Source organism: Rhinoraja longicauda, chromosome 14 (assembly GCF_053455715.1).
Source record: "Rhinoraja longicauda isolate Sanriku21f chromosome 14, sRhiLon1.1, whole genome shotgun sequence".
NCBI classification, from domain to species: domain Eukaryota; kingdom Metazoa; phylum Chordata; class Chondrichthyes; order Rajiformes; family Arhynchobatidae; genus Rhinoraja; species Rhinoraja longicauda.
Window position 1 is genome coordinate 33,466,264 of NC_135966.1, and position 19,280 is coordinate 33,485,543.

A 19,280-nucleotide genomic window follows, 5' to 3' on the forward strand; every position below is an offset into this window, starting at 1 on the left:
GTCTGGCAACATCCTGGTAAATCTTCTCTGAACCCTTTCAAGCTTGACAACATTTTTCCTAAACATGGTGACCAAAACTGAACACAATACTCTAAATGTGGCTTCACTAACGTCTTATATAACTGTAACATGACCTCATAGCACTCGTAGTCAGGATCAAACCTAGGTCTCTGGCTCTGTAAGGCAGTAATTCTACCACTGCACTACTCTTAAGGGCCTGTCCCACTTGGGCGACTTTTTTGGCGACTCCCGGCGACTGTCAAAGTCGTAGCAGATCACCAAAATTTTCTTTTACCTGACGACAATGACCACGACAATGCCCAGTCAGGTCGAGATTACACCGTCTTCGGAAACATCGCAAAATTCCCATGCTGTCAATGCTTCTCCGGCGTCCTAATGTTCGCTGAAATCACTGACGTCAGTAAGAACATGAGAGTTTTGAACTATAACATCTTGTATGGGTTACTTAAAAACCAAGCTTCACTGTAACAAGACAAGATTTACTTCCAGCTTACTAATAGCTCTATTAAAAAAAAAAATTTTTAAATGGTTAAATGGATTTTTGTGAAAGGTGTGTGGGCATTCTTTGAAAATGTACGGGAGATGCATATCTGGTTTCTGGGTTGCATATCTGGGTTGGGAGCCCACTTTAAATGTAATGGCTGATGGCCATAAACATCGCGAAAATTTCCACGCTTACCTGACCGTCAAACTGTCACCTCCAATCTACCTGTAAAATGTCCTGATGGTAAATAAATTGGTTAAACACAAGCATTTTATGGTATTTTAAAATGACTACTTAATTTAATATTATGTGCTTCTAAATGCATCTAAGAGAACCAGCAAACCTGGGGACAGCATGCGACAGCGCCCGCAATAAGCAACGATACCTGGCGACAAGCCAGCTGTTGCCGAGAAATTTCACTCCGGATGATTTCTCAGCGACGTGCTGAGATCCACTCCGATTCTTTGAAGACTCCTCACGATCATGCCCACGACACATCGGCGAACTGACGGCGACAGCCTAGTCATCGGCAGTCGCCTTAAAATCACCTAAGTGGGACAGGCCCTTTATGCTATCCAAACATCGGATATACCATACATTAATACAATTAGTTCAAACTCAAGTCCAATAGATAGAGCAAAAGGGGATGATAAACACAAGGAACTGCAAATGCTGGTTTACAAAAAAAGACAATGTACTGGAGTAAATCAAGGGCTCAGGTGGCATCTCTGGAGAACATGGATAGGTGACATTTCAAATCTGAAGAATGGTCTGGACCGGATATATCGCCTATCCATGTTCTCCCGAGATGCTGCCTGACCCGTTGTGTTACTCCAGCACTCAGTGCTTTTTTTTAAGCATAAGAGTGTTTATTTTCTGCTCTTTTTTCCCATGTTAATGTACTCTATGAGGTGTGAAAGAGGTAACCTAACAGTCTTCAAGATTTTTAATGATCATTTTCTTTGTTATATGTATCGGATATGAACCGGAAAAATGAAAGTCTTACTTTTTTACAGACACAACAAAAACTCCTCAATAACCTGTGCTTCACCACTGAATAGTTTCATCAGTATGTTCCAGTCAGTTTTTCAACATATTAAATTTAGTTGAGCTTAGTTTAGTTTAGATATACAGCATGGAAACAGGACCTTTGGCCCAGCGAGTCCATGTTGACCAAAGATCACTTCTATATTATTTCTGTCCCACACATTAGGAACAATTTACAGAAACCAATTAACCCACAAACCTGCATGTTTTTGGAATGTGGGAGGTAACCAGTGCATCCAGAAAAAAACCCACATGGTCACAGGGAGAACAAAACCACACAGACAGCACCCGACATCAGGATCGAACCCGGGTCTCTGTGCCACAGTGCTGCCCTAAATAGAACTTTGATTATCGGATGTGCCAAGGATGTGAATATGAAGTGGTTTTCCATCGCTGCAAGAGTAACGAGACAAAGGGCTTGCTGGACGATCCGGACAGAGGTGACGCTGGAGGCCTGGGACTGGCCTAGATCGCTCCAGGAGACCGAGCTTGCGGACCGGCCTATACTTTGAAAATGGCGCCAAAACCTGGCGACACTTGCATGACATCTCAGTAGACTATTTCTATGCTCTTTGTACTTAATCGGCGATTGTGTTTAGTTATGGCAATACATTACTGAACTGTATGCAAAAAAAAAAAAGAATTTCACTGGACGTATGTTCATGTGACAATAAAAAATAATTCACCATTGACAATCCTACAGGAGTTTGACAAAGAAGATATTGCGATTATTTTGCTTGGGGGAGAGTCTCATAGAACTACAAGATAAAGCATCGATCATTTAAAACAGAGGAACCTAGACATTTCCTCTTGCAGATGGCGAATCGCTAGAATTCTCAGCTGGTGTCTGGTGAAGCTGGATCGTTTGTACTTAAATGTGCAAGTGGATTGATTAAGGGATTAAGGGGTAGAAAGAAATGGCATAGAGAGGAGGTCAAATATGTACTTTGGCTCCGTTCTTTTAGTTTAGTTTAGAGATGCAGCATGGGAAATAGGTCCTTCAGCCCACTGAGTCCACCCCGACCAACGACCACTAGTTTATCCTACACACCAGTTCAGTTTAGTTTAGTTTAGAGATACAGTGTGGAAAAAGGGCCTTCGGCCCACTGAGTCTGCACCAACCAGCGATCACCCATGCACTAGTTCCATCCTTCACACTGGGACAATTTACAGAAGCCAATTAACTTACAAATCTGTATGTGTTTGGAAATTACATTAATTTATTAACATTTAAAGCATTAGAGATTCACCACTCTGAGGAGAAATGTCTTTGTGTTCCACAATCAGTCTGAAGAAGGATCCCAACCCAAAGCGTCACCTATCATGAAATGCTGCCTAACTTCCTGAATTAGAGTTAGGCATACAGCACGGCAACAGACCCTTCTGCCCTCATGTTCGCACTGACCAGCAATCATCTCACACAATAGCTCTATCCTACGCACTAGAGGCCATTTACAATTTTTACCAAAGCCAATTAACCTGCAAACCTGCATATCTGCATGGAGTGTGGGAGGAAACCAGAACATCGGGAGAAAAGCTACATGGTCACAGGAAGAACGTACAAGCTTCTTCCAGACAGTATCTTTATCCATTTATCATGTACAGTATCTATACACTGTGAATGTCTCGATTATCTTTCCGCTAACTGGTTAGCAGGCAACAAAAGCTTTTCACTGTACCTCGTACACGTGACATGAATCTAAACTACATCCATGGTCAGGATCGAACCCGGGTCTCTGGCGCGGTGAGGCAGCAACTCTACCGCTGCGCCACTGTGCTGCCTCAAAGTTACAACCGCACTTTGTCTTTATTTCACCAGAACACATTTTTTTGTTTTTAGCGCCTTATTTAGAACACATTGTTTTGTTAGTTCTGCTGTGCGTTACATTACCTTTTCAATTATTACTAATTGTGTACACCACTGCACAACTGACACCAGGAAATACATCGGTGATTTGCTGCTCTGTTTGCAATCAGCCAAGCTTCGGTGGGAAGATTTTTAAATGATTGAAGAAGATTTTGAAATTCAAAACAGAAGCCAAAGCAATTGGTAGCTTGCAGGACTCGGTAAGAATGGAAGTAGCAGGTTTTGATCAATACATGCTGAGATTGATGTGGGGCCAGTGGACTCATGTTATAATACTGGCTGTACATCACTCACTGACAAGACAAAACAAGGCTTTGCACAGGCGGAGCCTCACTTGCTGATTGAATTCTAACGTTTGCAAAGAACCAGCTGTTCTCAATGTTTCTGGTAACAACAAAATAAAGATTTGAGATTAAATGCAATCTTCCTGGGAGGTACGAGAAAACGGCTTGAAAGTTTCGCAATTGATTGCACATTACTGCGGCCATTGTAGCGAATAAAAAAAAAATACTGCAGATGCTAGGATGCAACACAGCTTGGTTTGGGAACAACTCTGCCCAAGTCCGCAAGAAATTGCAGAGTTGTAGATGTAATCCAGTCCATCACACAGACCAGACTCCCCACCATTGACTCCATCTACACTTCACGCTGCTGCAGAAAAGCAGCTAACAGAATCAAAGACGTCCCTGCCCCACCCCGGTCATTCCTTTGTCTCTCTGCTCCCGTCCAGCAGAAGGTACAGAAGCTTGAAAGTGCTCACTACTCGACTTCGGAACAGCTTCTTCACCTCTATTTTCGGGCTTCAGAACGGTCCTTCCATAAGCCAGGGTACTGTCTCATTCACCTTTACTCCATTGTGGACATTGGACTTTGTCTCTGGAACTGATGCGCTACAATGCTGAGAACAACATTCTGCACTCTGTACCTTCCCATTTGCTCTACCTATTGCACTTTAATGACTTGATTGTATTTATGTACAAAATTATCTGGTGTATTTGGAAGAACCATTTAGAAACCTGATAACAGAGGGGAAGGACCTGTTCGTGGGTCTGGTGGTGCGTTGCTTGCTTCCATCTATATTATATTGCCGTTGTCTCAGCACTACTGTGCCAAAATCCTTACCACTGTCTTTAAGGGCGGCAACAACTGGTAGAGCTGCTGTCTTTCAGCGACAGAGACCCTGGTTCGCTTCTGACCTTGGGTGCTGTGTGTGTGGAGTATGATGTTCTCCCTGTGACCCTGCAAATTTCTTCTGGGGTTCCGGTTTCCTCCCACACTCCAAAGCGCAGGTTTGTAGGTTAATTGGCCTGTGTAAATTACCCCTGGTGTGTAGAGTAAGATAATATAAGAAAATAACTGCAGATGCTGGTACAAATCGAAGGTATAGGTGGAGACCTATATCCTTCCTTTGTCCCGCCCCCCCTGACATCAGTCTGAAGAAGGGTCTCGACCCGAAACGTCACCCATTCCTTCTCTCCTGAGATGCTGCCTGACCTGCTGAGTTACTCCAGCATTTTGTGAATAAATACCTGGTGTGTAGAGAGTGCTTGAGAAAATGTGATAGCATATAACTAGCATGAACAGGTGACCAATGGTTGGCGTGGACTTGGAGAGTTGAAGTGCATGTTTCTATGCTGTATCTTTCAACCAATCAATTAATGTGTCAGAAGGAACTGTAGATACCAAAGATAGACACAAAGTGCTGGAGTAACTCAGCGGATCAGGGAGCATCTCTGGAGAAAAAGAATGGGCAATGTTTCAGCAAGGAACCCTTCTTTAGATTTCAGAATCCAGCATGAAGAAGGGTTCCAACCTGAAACATCACCCATCCTTTTCACCAGAGATGCTACCTGACCAACTGAGTTACTCCAGCGCTTTGTTTCTGTAATCAATCAAGTAACATGAGGCATGACTATTCCAACATAGTGAAGCCTAGTGTTCCTCATTCTATTCTCTGTAAACTTATTCAAAACTTTGCTGTCGGTATTTGAACTCACACCACGCTTAGAAACTTTACACCCTGGGGTTCAATAGCTTCCAGATAAGCAACATGTTGAACTAAAAAATTCTCTCTCTTGTTTTAAAATCCCTTTGGTCTCACACCTCCCTGCCAGTGATCTCCTTCAGCACTTTAACCCTCCCAAGATATCTACAAATCTTCTATCTCTGGTTTCTGCTTCTCATCAGATTTAATTGCTTCACCATTAGCGATTATGCCTTCATCCATCTTGATCCTGGAGTTCTCTCCATGAACCTTTACTGCCTTTAAGATTGTCCTTAAAACCTACCTCTTTGACCAACCTTTTGGTCTTTAGATTTTAGAAATACAGAGCGGAAACAGGCCCTTCGGTCCACCAAGTCTGCGTCGACCAGTGATTACCCCGTACACTAGCACTATCCTACACATTACAAATTAATTTACAATTTACGGAAGCCAATTAACCTACTAACCTGTATTTCTTTGGAGTGTGGGAGAAAACTACAGCACCGGTAGAAACTCATGTGGTCACAGGATGAACATGCAAACTATATACAGACAGCATCCGTAGTCAGGATCGAACTCGGGTCTCTGGTGCTGTAAGGAAGCAGCTCTACCTCTCCACCACCGTGCCACCCCTGGTCTCTTGTGTTAATCGCCCCCACTGTGAATTAGTGCCGGCATTGAAGAAGGCTCTCGACCCGAAACGTCAAGCATTCCTTATCTCCACAGATGCTGCCTGACCCGCTGAGTTACTCCAGCGTTGTGTGTCCATCAGCATTGTAAATTGCCTTGAGATTTCTCACACTTAAGGTGCTAGATAGATGGAGATATTGTTGTTGATTTGTGAAAGAGGGGAATTTAGTTTGTTCCCTAAACTTTCCAGCTCTTTTTCTTGATGATAGAGAATAAAGGCACCATCAAAATAAATATGATAAATTATGGCCATGCATGTGGTAGTGAGTTCTCTCTTGGTCTGTGTTGGAGCAAATGGAAAGGCCACGCAGTGCTGTTGTTCAAAGTAAAGGACAATTTATTAAAACTGGTGTGTACCAGGAGACCAGTCAATGCTGATTTCCTGAGCGCGACTTTGGTACAGCTTTTACATTCTCAGCTGACAGGACTACACATCAGATAGACACAAAAAGTTGGAGTAACTTAATGGATCAGGCAGCATCTCTGGAGAAAAGGAATAGGTAACATTTCAGGTCGAGACCCTAATTGGCTTCTGTAAATTGCAAATTGTCGTCAGTATGTAGGATGGGGTGATCACTGGTCAGTGCAGACTAGGTGGGCAGACGGGCCTGTTTCCATGCTATATATCAAAGTAAAGATTTGAAAAGTATGAAAGATTTTTAAAATGCAGAAGCAATGTTGGAGTCAGTAATGAGATTGGATCTGCTGTGGTTTACACGCCCTCATAATGCAGAAAAAATTAACAAAGTTATTATGAAATAATTACAATATCTGATTTACTGGACATTTTTTTTCAGTAGAATTCGGTAAAATTGTAGATTGTCCCTCGTGTGTAGGATAGTGCATGTGTATGGGGTAATCGCAGGTCGGCGCGGACTCGATGGGCCGATGCGCCTGTTTCCGCGCCATATCTCTAAAGTAACAGTTTGGGCATTAGTTCTTGGCCAAAATAAAAGTACAAATCAAAACACAGCAATACGATTCGAGGCTGGTGATTTGCCATATGGGGGGAAGACAAAAATTCTCCAGTTAATTTGTGTAATGACATGGTAAATGAATTCATGGTTTGCTCTACTTGGCTTCTCTAGCGAGATTGTTAATGTGTTTCTTGCCAGCAAGACCAACAGAGGAAGTCTTCATGGATACATTACTGATGTTGTTGCATGTAGTGGCCACAGGAAAGCTTGGAGAATAAAAGAGTTGCATTTATACATTTTATTCCATTGTTCGACAAAACAGAGGAATCACTCATTTGCGACTGATCCATTGTGGCAAAAGAGAAATTCTCTTCCAAATACTCACAGCACTTCCAGAAACACACAAATATGCTTTTTTTTTTTTTAAACGTCCAAATGAAAACGAGTCCTGACAGCCGGGTTGTTTCTGTAATGTGGACAGCTCCCTGCGAAATTGTCCTCAGATTATGAATATTAAAATATACTGCAGGCAAAGACTGTATCCCATTGTGAGTGGACTATTGGAGTAGGCTTCAAGTGCAGCCTGCTACATTATTATCTCTGGTTACCGTTGCTATATTTTGTAGAAAAAAGCATCACAACACAATAGCTCAATTATTTTACATTCTGTTGTAAGAAAGGACTATACAAAAGGAGAATTAAAAAAAAAAATCTACAAGAAATAGAGGCATCATGGTGGCACAGCAGTAGAGTTGCTGCCTTACAGAACCAGAGAGCTGGTTTCGATCCAGACTATGGGTGATGTCTGTACGGAGTCTGTACATTTTCCCCGTGACCTGTGTTGGTTTTTGCTGGTTTCCTCCCACATTCCAAAGACATACGGGTTTGTAGATTAATTGGCTTCAGCAAAATTGTAAATTTTCCGTCAAGTGTGTACAGTAGACCTGCTATATGAAGTGATCACTGGTCGGCGCAGACTCGGTGGGCAGAAGGGCGTGTTTCCACGCCGCATCTCTGAACTAAACGAAAATATAAATGCTAGCGAGGGGCAGAATTTTATCCCTACTGTGAATGAGTTAGATTGAGCAGCTCCTTCATCTATCAATATTTTACTGGGAGGTTTTCAAAGGTGAATTTAAATCTACAAACTGCTTCAATGGGATCGGAATGCACCTATTGAGTCATAGAGTCAAACAACGTGGAAACAGGGCCTACTGCTGAATGTGCCCATGCCAACCAACATGCCCCATCTACTCTAGTCCCACCTGCCTGAGTTAACCCATATCCCTCCAAACCTATACTATCCATGTCCAAATGGCTTTTAAATATTGTAATGGTACCTACCTCAACTGCCTCCTCTGGCAGCTCGTTCCATATACTCACCACCCTCTGTTTGAAGAAGTTGCCCCTCAGGTTCCTTTTAAATCTTTGCCGTCTCATCTTGAACCTAGGTCATCCAGATTCCCCTACTCTGGGTTAAGGAATCCGTGCACCTTGGGTGGCACAGTGGCGCAGGTGGTAGACCTATTGCCTCATAGACCAGGAGACTTAGGTTCGAACCCGACCTGGAGTGCTGTCTGTGTGGAGTTTGCACGTTCTCCCCAAGTCCGCATGGGTTTTCTCTGGGTGCTATGGTTTCCTCCCACATCCCAAAGATGAGCAGGTTTGTAGTTTAGTTGCCATTGTAAATTTCCCCCTAGTGTGTAGGGAGTGGATGAGAAAGTGAGATAACATAGAACTAATGTGAACAGGTGATTGGCATTGACTTGGTGGACCGAAGGGCCTGTTTCCATGCTGTATCTTTCGATCCTTCAAAATATCACACACATCAATTAAGGTAGAACAATGATTGATATACCATGGAGAAACATGCTGGTTTACCAAAAAAGGGAGGGGGGAGAGGGTTAGGGGGAGAGGGGCAGGGGGAGGGGGCTGTACCAATGCAGGAGATGTTTGGGCCCACTTGGTCTAGTAGAACATAATACTCAACAGGATACAAAGTACTGGAGTGACTCAGCAAGTCAGACAACAGCATCTCCAGAGAACATAGCAGGGAATTGTGGACATAGCCCAGACCATCACACAAACCAACCTTCCTTCCAATTACTCCATCTACATCACCAGCATAATCAAGGATTAGTCTCACCCCGTCACTCCTTTCCCATTAGGCAAAATTTACAGATCTGTGAAAACCATACCGCCAGATTCAGGGACAGCTTCTTCCCATCTGTTATCAGGCAACTGAATCACCCTATCACTAACTAGAGAGCGGCCCTGAGCTCCTATCTACATCACTGGAGACCCTTGGACTATCTTTAATGGGACTTTACTTTGTTTTAAACACTATTCCCTTGATCCTGTACACTGTGGACAGCTTGATTATAATCATATATAATCTTTCCGCTAAATGTACGCAACAAAAAAACATTCACTGCACCTCGGTGCAGGTGGCGATAAACTGAACTAAACTAGGTCTCAACCCGAAATGTCACGTATTCCTTTACTTCAGATATGGTGCCTGTCCCGCTGACTCCAGCACTTTGTGTCTATCTTCATTCTTAAACTAAACATATGATGGTTTCCGGTGGAGAGACGTCTTCAGACTCAATACACCACGTGGATCAAATTAAGATAACGTTGATTTGATTGGGACTAGTTTGAAATCCTTTACTTGTCAGGATGGTCGCCGTGGTTGAATTTTCAGACGGAAAAACACGATTTGGGGATGCAACTGAAAAGGTTGACTTGCAAATCCCTTGAGATTTATTCGCAACGGCGAATGACCGTTGGAATAATCTGGGGAACGCTTGAGTACAGCGTCCCGCCAAGCTTTTGTTGGCTTCAATGGAAGGACGCCTCTCGTCAGAACTAGCGGAACAACAGACTTGGCCAAGAGGGATTGTCGATTTAACTGCCAGAAGAGGCCAGATTGTTAGGGTGGGACTCTCTGAATGAGGGACAAAGAGTAGTAAATAACATCAGGTCCTTAATAAAAGGACGGGGGCGGGGGCGGGGCAGGCTTTCTGTAAAACGGACACATCGAGTTGCAAGCAAACGCGCTGTCCTTCTAGTTATTCCACGGGGCCACAGTTATTAGCAAGCCAACAGGCCCTTTGGCCGATCACGTTCATTCCGACCATAGACTATCTCTTTACACTAGTTCTCCCCAGTTTGCAATCAACTTTCTCCCCAAATTGTCCCGCTAGCCTATTGACTATTGACTATCGACCGAACCTTACCACGGCAAAATTAGCTTACCAGTCCGCAGACCTTTGGGGTTTGGGAGGAATCGTAGATTCCGAGTGGAAGCTTTCTTGTTTATGTTTCTAGTAAACTCATCCTTTCCCCTGCCATTGAAATTTTACTCTGAACTCATCCTCCACCCACCCCGCTCACGTTTTAACATTTGCACCTGTATCCTATTAGTTTACTGGCAGCAACAATTACAGGAGGGGTGTGCATGTTTTAGAGAGGGTACAGAAGATGTTTACCAGAACGGTGCCTGAAAATGTTAAATAGGGTCGCACAGTGGTAAAGTTGCTGCCTTATAGCGCCAGGGACCTGGGTTCGATGCTGTCTGCGGCTGCTGCTGCCTCGGTTTCCTCCCACGTTAATAGTAAATTCTCCCTTGTGTGCAGGATAGTGCTAGTGTACAGGTTGATCCTGGACCAACGTGTACACGGTTAGAAGAAGGTTGTTAGAAGCTATAGTGTGATGTAGACATGGGTAGAGAGATGCCGGATGGAGTTTAACCCAAGCAAAAACGAGGTGTTCCACTTTCGGAGGTTGAATGTAAGGAGTTAAGAGAGTAAAGTGTTTTATTGTCATATGTCCCAGATAGAACAATGAAATTCTTACTTGCTGCACCACAACAGAATATGCAAACATAGTACACTGTAAACAATATGATAAACGAGAGAGAAAAAAAGGTTCAGTGTGTATATCTACACATGCTGACAAGTGTACACACACACGTATAAACACACGTATACACACACACGTATACACACACACACACACACACACACACACGTACACACACACACACACACACACACACTCAAAAATCAAACAAAAGTAGTATTATAATAATAATAATAGTCTATTGTAGTTCAGAGCTTATTTGAAGTTGTAGTGTTTAATAGCCTGATGGCTGTAGGGAAGAAGCTGTTCCTGAACCTGGACGTTACAGTTTTCAGGCTCCTGTACCTTCTTCCCGATGGCAGTAGTGAAATAAGTGTGTGGTCAGTTATATATTATACAGTTAGTGGTTAGACCCTGAACAGCATTGATGTGCAGAGGGATCTTGAAGTCCAAGTTCATTACTCACTAAAGATGGCCACACAAGTAAAGAAGGCATATGGTATACTTGCCTTCATTACAAGGGGCATTGAGTGCAAAAGTTAGGAAGTCATGATGCAGCTCAATAGAACTTTGGTTAAGCCCCACTTGGAGTATTGCATGCAGTTGCCCCATTACAGAAAAATGTAGAAGCTTTGGAGAGGGTACAGAGGAGGTTTACCAGAATGCTACCTGGATTAGAATATTTCATTAGAGGGAGAGGTTGGATAGACTTGGATTGTTTTCTCTGGAACGTTGGAGGTTGGGGGAGACTTGACAGAGGTATATAAAAATGTGGGAAAGGCATGGATAGGGTAGGCAGTCAGAACTTTTATCCTGGGATAGAAATGTCCAACACTGGAGGACATTACTATAAGGTGAGATGGGGAAAGTTTAATGGAAATGTGCAGGGCTAGTTTTTTATCGTGAGAGTGATGGGGGCCTGGAACTCACTGCCAGGAATGGCAGTGGAAGCAGATACGATAGTGGCATTTAAGAGGCTTTTCGATAGGCACATGGAAATGCAGGGAGTAGAGGGATATGGATCATGTGCAGGCAGATCAGATCAGTTCGGCTTGGCATCATGTTTGGTACAAACATTGTCAGCCAATGGGCCTATTCCTGTGTTGGCTTCTCCTATATCTCATACTTTTAGTCTTTTCATCTCTGGCCTTTGTACAATCATCTGCCTATATAAAACCTCCTCACCCGTATCCACATCACTCACCAGGCTTTGTCCTTAGCTCACCTCTCTTCGAGCTTTCTCCCCCTCCCCCCCCCCCCCCCAACATAATCAGCGCCCAGGATCCCGACCCAAAACGTCACCTATCCATGTTCTCCAAAAATGCTGCCTAACCTGCTGAGTTACTCCAGCACTTGTTTCAATTTTGGTAAACAAGCTAATTTAATTCCTGTATTTCCATCACCTATCCTGCGTTCTCCAGTGATGCTGCCTGACCCCATTAGTTACTCCAGTACATTGTGTCCTGTCTTTGAATGCAGATCAGTTTAGGCAAGAAGCAAACTTATGTCTCCTTGTGATGATCTGTGATGAACCTAATGTTCCCCTCTCCCCTGGTTCTCAGTCTGAAGATGGGTCATGACCCTAAACATCACCTATTACTTTTCTCCAGAAATACTGCCTGACCCACTGAGTTACTCCAGTTTTTTGTGTCTGCAGTCCCCCCCTACACTAATATCTCCTTTATCTGGCTAGAGTTTGAATTTAACTTGATCTCGCTGCTGTGAAGTGTCATTAAATATTTTACGATGTTCAATGTTATTCATTAATGCAGGGCAGTGTTTAGTGTGTCCTGCATAAATAAACTTGCTTTATTTGCATGAGATTCTCTTGACAAATGGCCTGAAAACAAAATACTTTGCCTTATTCAAAGAAGAGCATTCTCATTCAAGTGACATCTGGTCATTCAATGTCTACTTGCCATTCTGGAGCTGTTACATACGCAGGAGGAACAGTACTTTGAAAATAATCCATTGGTGCTGAAGGACTTTAGAAAGCCTGGATACAGCTGTGGCCCATTTCTAACCCTTCCATATGGATGTCTGAAGGGAAGAGTTTCAATCCCAACGCCAGAAGCGAGATCCCTCAAAGGGGCATATTATCAGATCATATTGATTCAATGATACGTTATTGTTGGCTAAAGTGAAATTCTTTGTTTTCTGCACACAATTCAGTGAAATCATACAACAGACCTCACGTAGGCAGTACACAAAGAGTCACCTAATTTCTGGCGCCGACAAAGTTACAAAAAGTTCATCGAACAGTCTTATCTTCTCACAGTGGCAAATCAGTCCTCTCTAGTTGGTGATAGGATAGTTCAGTTGCCTGGTAACAGCTGGGAAGAAACTGTCCCTAAATTGGAGGTATGCATTTTCACACTGTACCTCTTGCCTGGTGGGAGTGGGGAGACGAGGGTATGACCGGGGGGAGACTGGTCCTTGATCATGCTGGTGGCCTTGTCCAGGCAATGTGAAGTGTAGATAGAGTTAATGGAAGGGAGGCAGGTTTGTTTTATGGTCTGGATTTTTCGATGTGCTGCATGCATCACTGTGCACGATATATTCTGGGACTGTTAGACTTGGTCGACAGTTTGTCTGATAACCATTATCAGTGTTTGGCTCAGACTTCACCCAGTTGGGGTAAAGCCAGACCAAGACTCGGGCAGCTCAAATCTCTCTTTAAAAATTTGTTGAAACTAAACAACACTATAATATAAAATAGAACCAATAACGTAACACGAGATGTTATGAGAAAATACAAAAGATATTATATGAGATTCCAGGATAAGAACTGTTGCAAACTATAATAACTTACCAAGCACTAGAGGTGGCCCAGTGGCATGGCGGTAGAGTTGCTGCTTTACAGCACCAGAGACCCAGGTTTGATCCTGATTATAGGTGCTGTCTGTAAGGAATTTGTGCATTCTCCCCGTGACCGCGTAGGTATTCTCCGGGTGCTCTGGTTTCCTTCCACACTCCTTCCACACTGATGTTCAGGTATGTAGGTTAATTGGCTTTGGTAAAAATCGTAAATTGTCCCTAGTGTGTAGGATAGTACTGATGTATGAAGGGACGCTGGTAGGCATGGACTCGGTGGGCCGAAGGGCCTATTTCTGCACTGTATATCTAAACTAAACTGAAAACTGAACATTTTTGCAGCTTTTGCATTCTAACAAGGCAGGTGTAATGTTAGCATACATTTTGAAATGATAAGTAATATAAAATCAAGGATGTAATGCTTTATAAGGTGCTGGTCAGGCCACATTTGGACTATTGAGCAGATTTGGGTCCCATATCTGAAGAGGGATGTGTTGGCGTTGGAGAGGGTCCAGAGGTGGATTACGAGAATGATCCCAGGGATGATTATGTTAACATATGATGACTGTTTGAAGGCTCTGGGCTTGTACTCACTGGAGTTTAGAAGGGTGAGGGGGGACCTCTTTGAAACTTACTGAGTATTGAACAGCCTAGATAGAGTGGATCTGGAGAGGATGTTTATGGTAGTAGGAGTGTCTAGGACCATAGGGCATAGCCTCAGAATAAAAGGATCTACCTTTGGAAAAGAAATGAGGAGGAGCTTCTTTAGTCAGAGGGTGGTGAATCTGTGGAAATCATTGCCATAGACAATGGTGGAGGCCAAGTATTTTTAAAGCAGAGATTTTACAGCCTCTTTGATGGGATAAATGACATATTCCTACCTGCCTCCAATGATAATCACTTATCCAAGTGCTGGCCTACCTTCGCTTCCATTTTTCCGCTGTGAGAGCACATTTACTGGTAGTACCTTTTACTGAAAACTAGAGACTGGGTGAGTGGGGAACTTCTACCTACACTGGAGAACAATTCAGTTCAGTTGACTGGGGCTTGGTCAAAACATGATATTTTAAAGGGAGAAAGAATGATAGCGAGGCACTGTGGTTTTGGAGGAAAAGGGCGATTAACGGAGCAATTAAAATCCAGATCTACCGGTGCACTGCAACAATTGGGCAGAGTCTATTTAAAGATAGGTTGCAGCTAGAGACAAGAAATATCTTGGCTACTTCTCAGAGTTTTATCAGTGAGTGCTGCACTGCCTGAGGTGTCCTATAATTGGAGTAAAGTAACTCCATTCATGCTCAAATCACCTCACAAAAACAACCCAATTTGTCTTGGGTGGATGCAAAATGCTGGAGTAACTCAACGGGACAGGCAGCATCTCCGGAGAGAAGGAATGGGTGACATTTGAGGTTGAGACCCTTCTTCAGACTCATTTGTCTCACTAATTTGTCTTCCTAACTGCTTGCTGTACCGGCATGTACACCTTCAGTGATTCCTGCATAGAATCATTCAGGTCCCTAGAATCATAGAGTTATACAGCATGGAAACAGGCCCTTTGGCCCAACTTGCCCATGCAGAGTGGAGACGAGGAGGAATTTCTTTACTCAGAGGGTGGTGAATCTGTGGAATTCATTGCCACAGACAGCTGTGGAGGCCAAGTCATTGAGTATTTATGAAACAGGTTCTTGGTAAGCGTGGGTGTTAAAGGTATGGGGAGAAGGCAGGAGAATTGTGTTGAGAGTAAAACATATATCAGCCATGATTGAATGGTAGAGTAGACTCGATGGGATAAGTACCCTAATTCTGCTCCTAAGACTTATGAACTTATGAATAACTAAATTGGTCCTAATAAAATTATATTCTTTCCCCCCCCCTTATTAGACAACCATACAACATTTGTCTTGAAGAGTCCTTTTGCACTGTTTCAACCTGAAGAAGTTCCCAGTGGGCCGATCCATGGCAGAAGCACTCAGCAGTCTGAGGCCAGTTGGTGGGGAACTACGAAGCCGGCCCCTGCTCATCCACCATGGCTGGACGTACGAAGACCCGGCGGACTGCCGTCGGTAGGGCGGAAGCCATCAAGCAGGCCCTACTTTTCCCTGAAGACCAGAGACTGGGAGAGTGAAGCTGGTGAAGATGACGGATGCGACGGGCGAGGAGCAAGGCCGATAGGAGAGGGAACTGGGGTCTGGCCAACCACTGCGAGAGGCACCCCTTGGGAACAAAGGTGGACGGGCAGGGAGAGGAACGTCAGTTCGCAGGTCAATCTGCACGTCCAAGGAAAGGTGACGGCTGGAGGCCCACAACAGCCTGGGGCTTGCCTGAAACATGCATTGCTCATAAGAACTAGAGAATGGACTTGACTTTGAAAAGAGTACCCAAAAATGACACCTCTTACATGCAGTCTCAGTGGACTATTTCTGTATACTTTGCTAATCGGGATAGAGTCATTCACTTTACTATATGAAACTGAAAGTTTAATTATGCCCAGCAGGTTAGTGCTATGGTTCATGGAGTTATACATCATGGAAACAGGCCCTTCGGCCCAACTTTCCCACGTCGACAAAGATGTCCCATCTACACTAGTCCCACCTGCCTGCGTTTGGCCCATATCCCTCTAAATCTGTCCTCCTTCATGTGCCTGTATAATTGTTTCTTAAATGTTGCAATAGTCCCTGCATCAACTACCTCCTCTGGCAGCTTGTACAATACGCCCACCACCCTTTGTGTAAAGAATACTCCTTAGATTCCTATGTCCTCTGGTTCTCGATTTCCCCTATTCTGAGTAAGAGACTCTGTGCATTCACCCAATCTATTCCTCTCATGATTTTGTACACCTCTCTAAGATCACCACTCATCCTCCTGCACTCCAAGAAATGGAGTCCCAGGCTGCTCAACCTCTCCCTATCGCTTAGACCCCCGAGTCCTGGCAACATCTTCGTAAATCTTCTCTGTACCTTTGCAACTTAACAACATCATGGATGTGCTTAGGTACGGCAATACTCTACTGAACTATATGTAAGAAAATAATTTCACTGCGCCTTTGCACATGTGACAATAAAGCACCATTGAACCGTTGACAATTCCTTACCTTCCACTGTTGCTGCCTGACCCACTGAGTTCCCCTAGCAGATAGTTTATGGCTCCGTGCAACATTATCAGTCCTTCAAACCTCTGGGACCACTCCAGTGGTCAAGGAGGAATGAAAAATAAAGGTCAAACCCATTGTAATTTCGCCCCTTGCTTCTTTTAACAGTTTAGTGTATATCTTGCCTGGATCTGTTCATTTATCAACTTTCAAATTATTAGCTCCTCTTATTCTCTTTACTCATCCAATTTTCCACACATCTGCCTTAACTGCAGTATTGGTAACATCTTCCTCTTGAAGCCATAAAGTATTCATGAACCTAATGCATGTTCTCTGCCTCCTGATATAGAATACCTTTTCAACCTCTAATGAGCTCTTTCCTTACCTTAACCAAGGTAAGTTCTTCTTTCTACCCTGAGAAAATCACTCTGATTTCTCCTCTGTCCAAGCCTCTCATCATTCTTTATATTCTTCTATCAGTTTTCCACTGAGTGCTCTGGTTTCCTTCCACATCCCAAAGACATGCAGGTCAGTTGGTAAATCAATTTTAGTTTAGTTTAGTTTTTTATTGTCTCATGTGCCGAGGTACAGTGTAAAGCTTTTGTTTGTGTGTTATCCAGTCATTGAAAAGACTATTCATGATTACAATCGAGCCAGTGAACAGATACAGGATGAAAGGTACAACATTTAGTGTGAGATAAAGTCCAATTAAAGATAGTTTAAATGTCTGCAATGAGGTAGATGGAAGGCCAGGACTGCTCTCTAGCTGATGAGAGGACCATTCAGTTGCCTGAGCTAGGATGAAACTCTCCTTGAATCTGGAGGTATGCCACTTCACACTTCTGTACCTCTTACCTGATGGAGGAAGAAGAGGGAATGACTGGGGTGAGATTGGGTCTTGATTATGCTGGTGGCCTTGCCAATGCAGGGCCAAGTGTAAATGGAAGGGAGGTTGGTTTCCGTGATGGTCTGGGCTAAATTCATAGTGACTGTAAATTGCCCCCATGTGAGTGGTATAATCTGGGGTCCACATGGGGTGGGGGAGATTGGAGGAGAATGTGGGGACTATAAAATATATGCGTAGGATGAGAGTAAGTGGTTGCTTGATGCTGGGTGAAGACTCAGTAGGTCATGGAGCTTGTTTCCGTGCTTAGTTTTAGTTCAGTTTTAGAGACATAACATGGGAACAGGCCCTTTGGCCCACCAAGGCCTTGCCGACAATCAATTACCTGTACTATTCTACACACTAGGAACAATTTTCAGAAGCCAATTAACCTACAAACCTGTACATCTTTGGAGTGTGGGAGGAATCCAGAATGCCCATAGAATCCTCACACAGTCACAGGGAGAACAATCCTCTGGCGCTGTACTACAGCACCTCTGCCACCAATGCTGTATGAGCCTATGACCCTTTTCTTCATCATAATTATTATTGACTCCTTCCTTGGTCATCTGTTGCCGGCCCTGCTTTGATCTGGTCTTTTCTTAACTCCAGTTACCTACCCTCTTCTTTCAATTTGAAGAAGGGTCCTGACCCGAAATATCACACATCCTTTTTCTCCAGAGATGATGGCTGACCCGCTGAGTTACTACAGCACTTTATGTCTATCTTAAGTCTAGTATAGATAATCTCCAATTAGGTAGATGTTAGCTCAGGACTGCTCCCTAGTTGGTGACAGGAGAGTTCAATATGTATTAATAATTTGGATGATGGGATTAGAAGTAACACTAGCAAATTTGTAGATGATACAAAGCTGGATGGCAGTGTGAACTGCGAAGAGGATGTTAGGAGGTTGCAGGATGACTTGGACAGGTTGAGTGAGTGGGCAGCTGCATGGCAGATGCAGTGTAATCTAGATAAATGTGAGGTTATCCACTTTGGCGGCAAAAATAAGGAGGCAAATTATTATGCAATGGTGTCAGATTAGGTAAAGGGGAAGTGCAACGAGACTTTGGTGTCCTTGTACACCAGTCACTGAAAGTAAGCGTGCAGGTACAGCAGGCAGTGAAGACAGCTAATGGCATGTTGGCCTTCGTAACAAGAGGTTTTGAGTACAGGAGCAAATAAGTCGTTCTGCAGTTTTATAGGGCCTTGGTGAGACCACATCTGGAGTATTGTGTGCAGTTTTTGTCTCCTAATTTGAGGAAGGATGTCCTTGCTATTGAGGCAGTGCAGTGTAGGTTCACAAGGTTAATCCTTGGGATGGAGGGACTGTCACATGAGGAAAGATTGGAAAGACTAGGCTTGTATTCACTGGAGTTTAGAAGGATGAGAGGGGATCTTATTGAGACGTATAAAATCATAAAAGGACTAGACAAGCTAGATGCTGGAAAAATGTTCCCAATGTTGGGGGAGTCCAGAACCAGAGGACACATTCTAAGAATAAAGGGGAGGCCATTTAAAACTGAGGTGAGAAGAAACTTTTTCACCCAGAGTTATGAATTTGTGGAATTCTCTGCCACAGAAGGCAGTGGAGGCCAATTCACTGGATGAATTTAAAAGG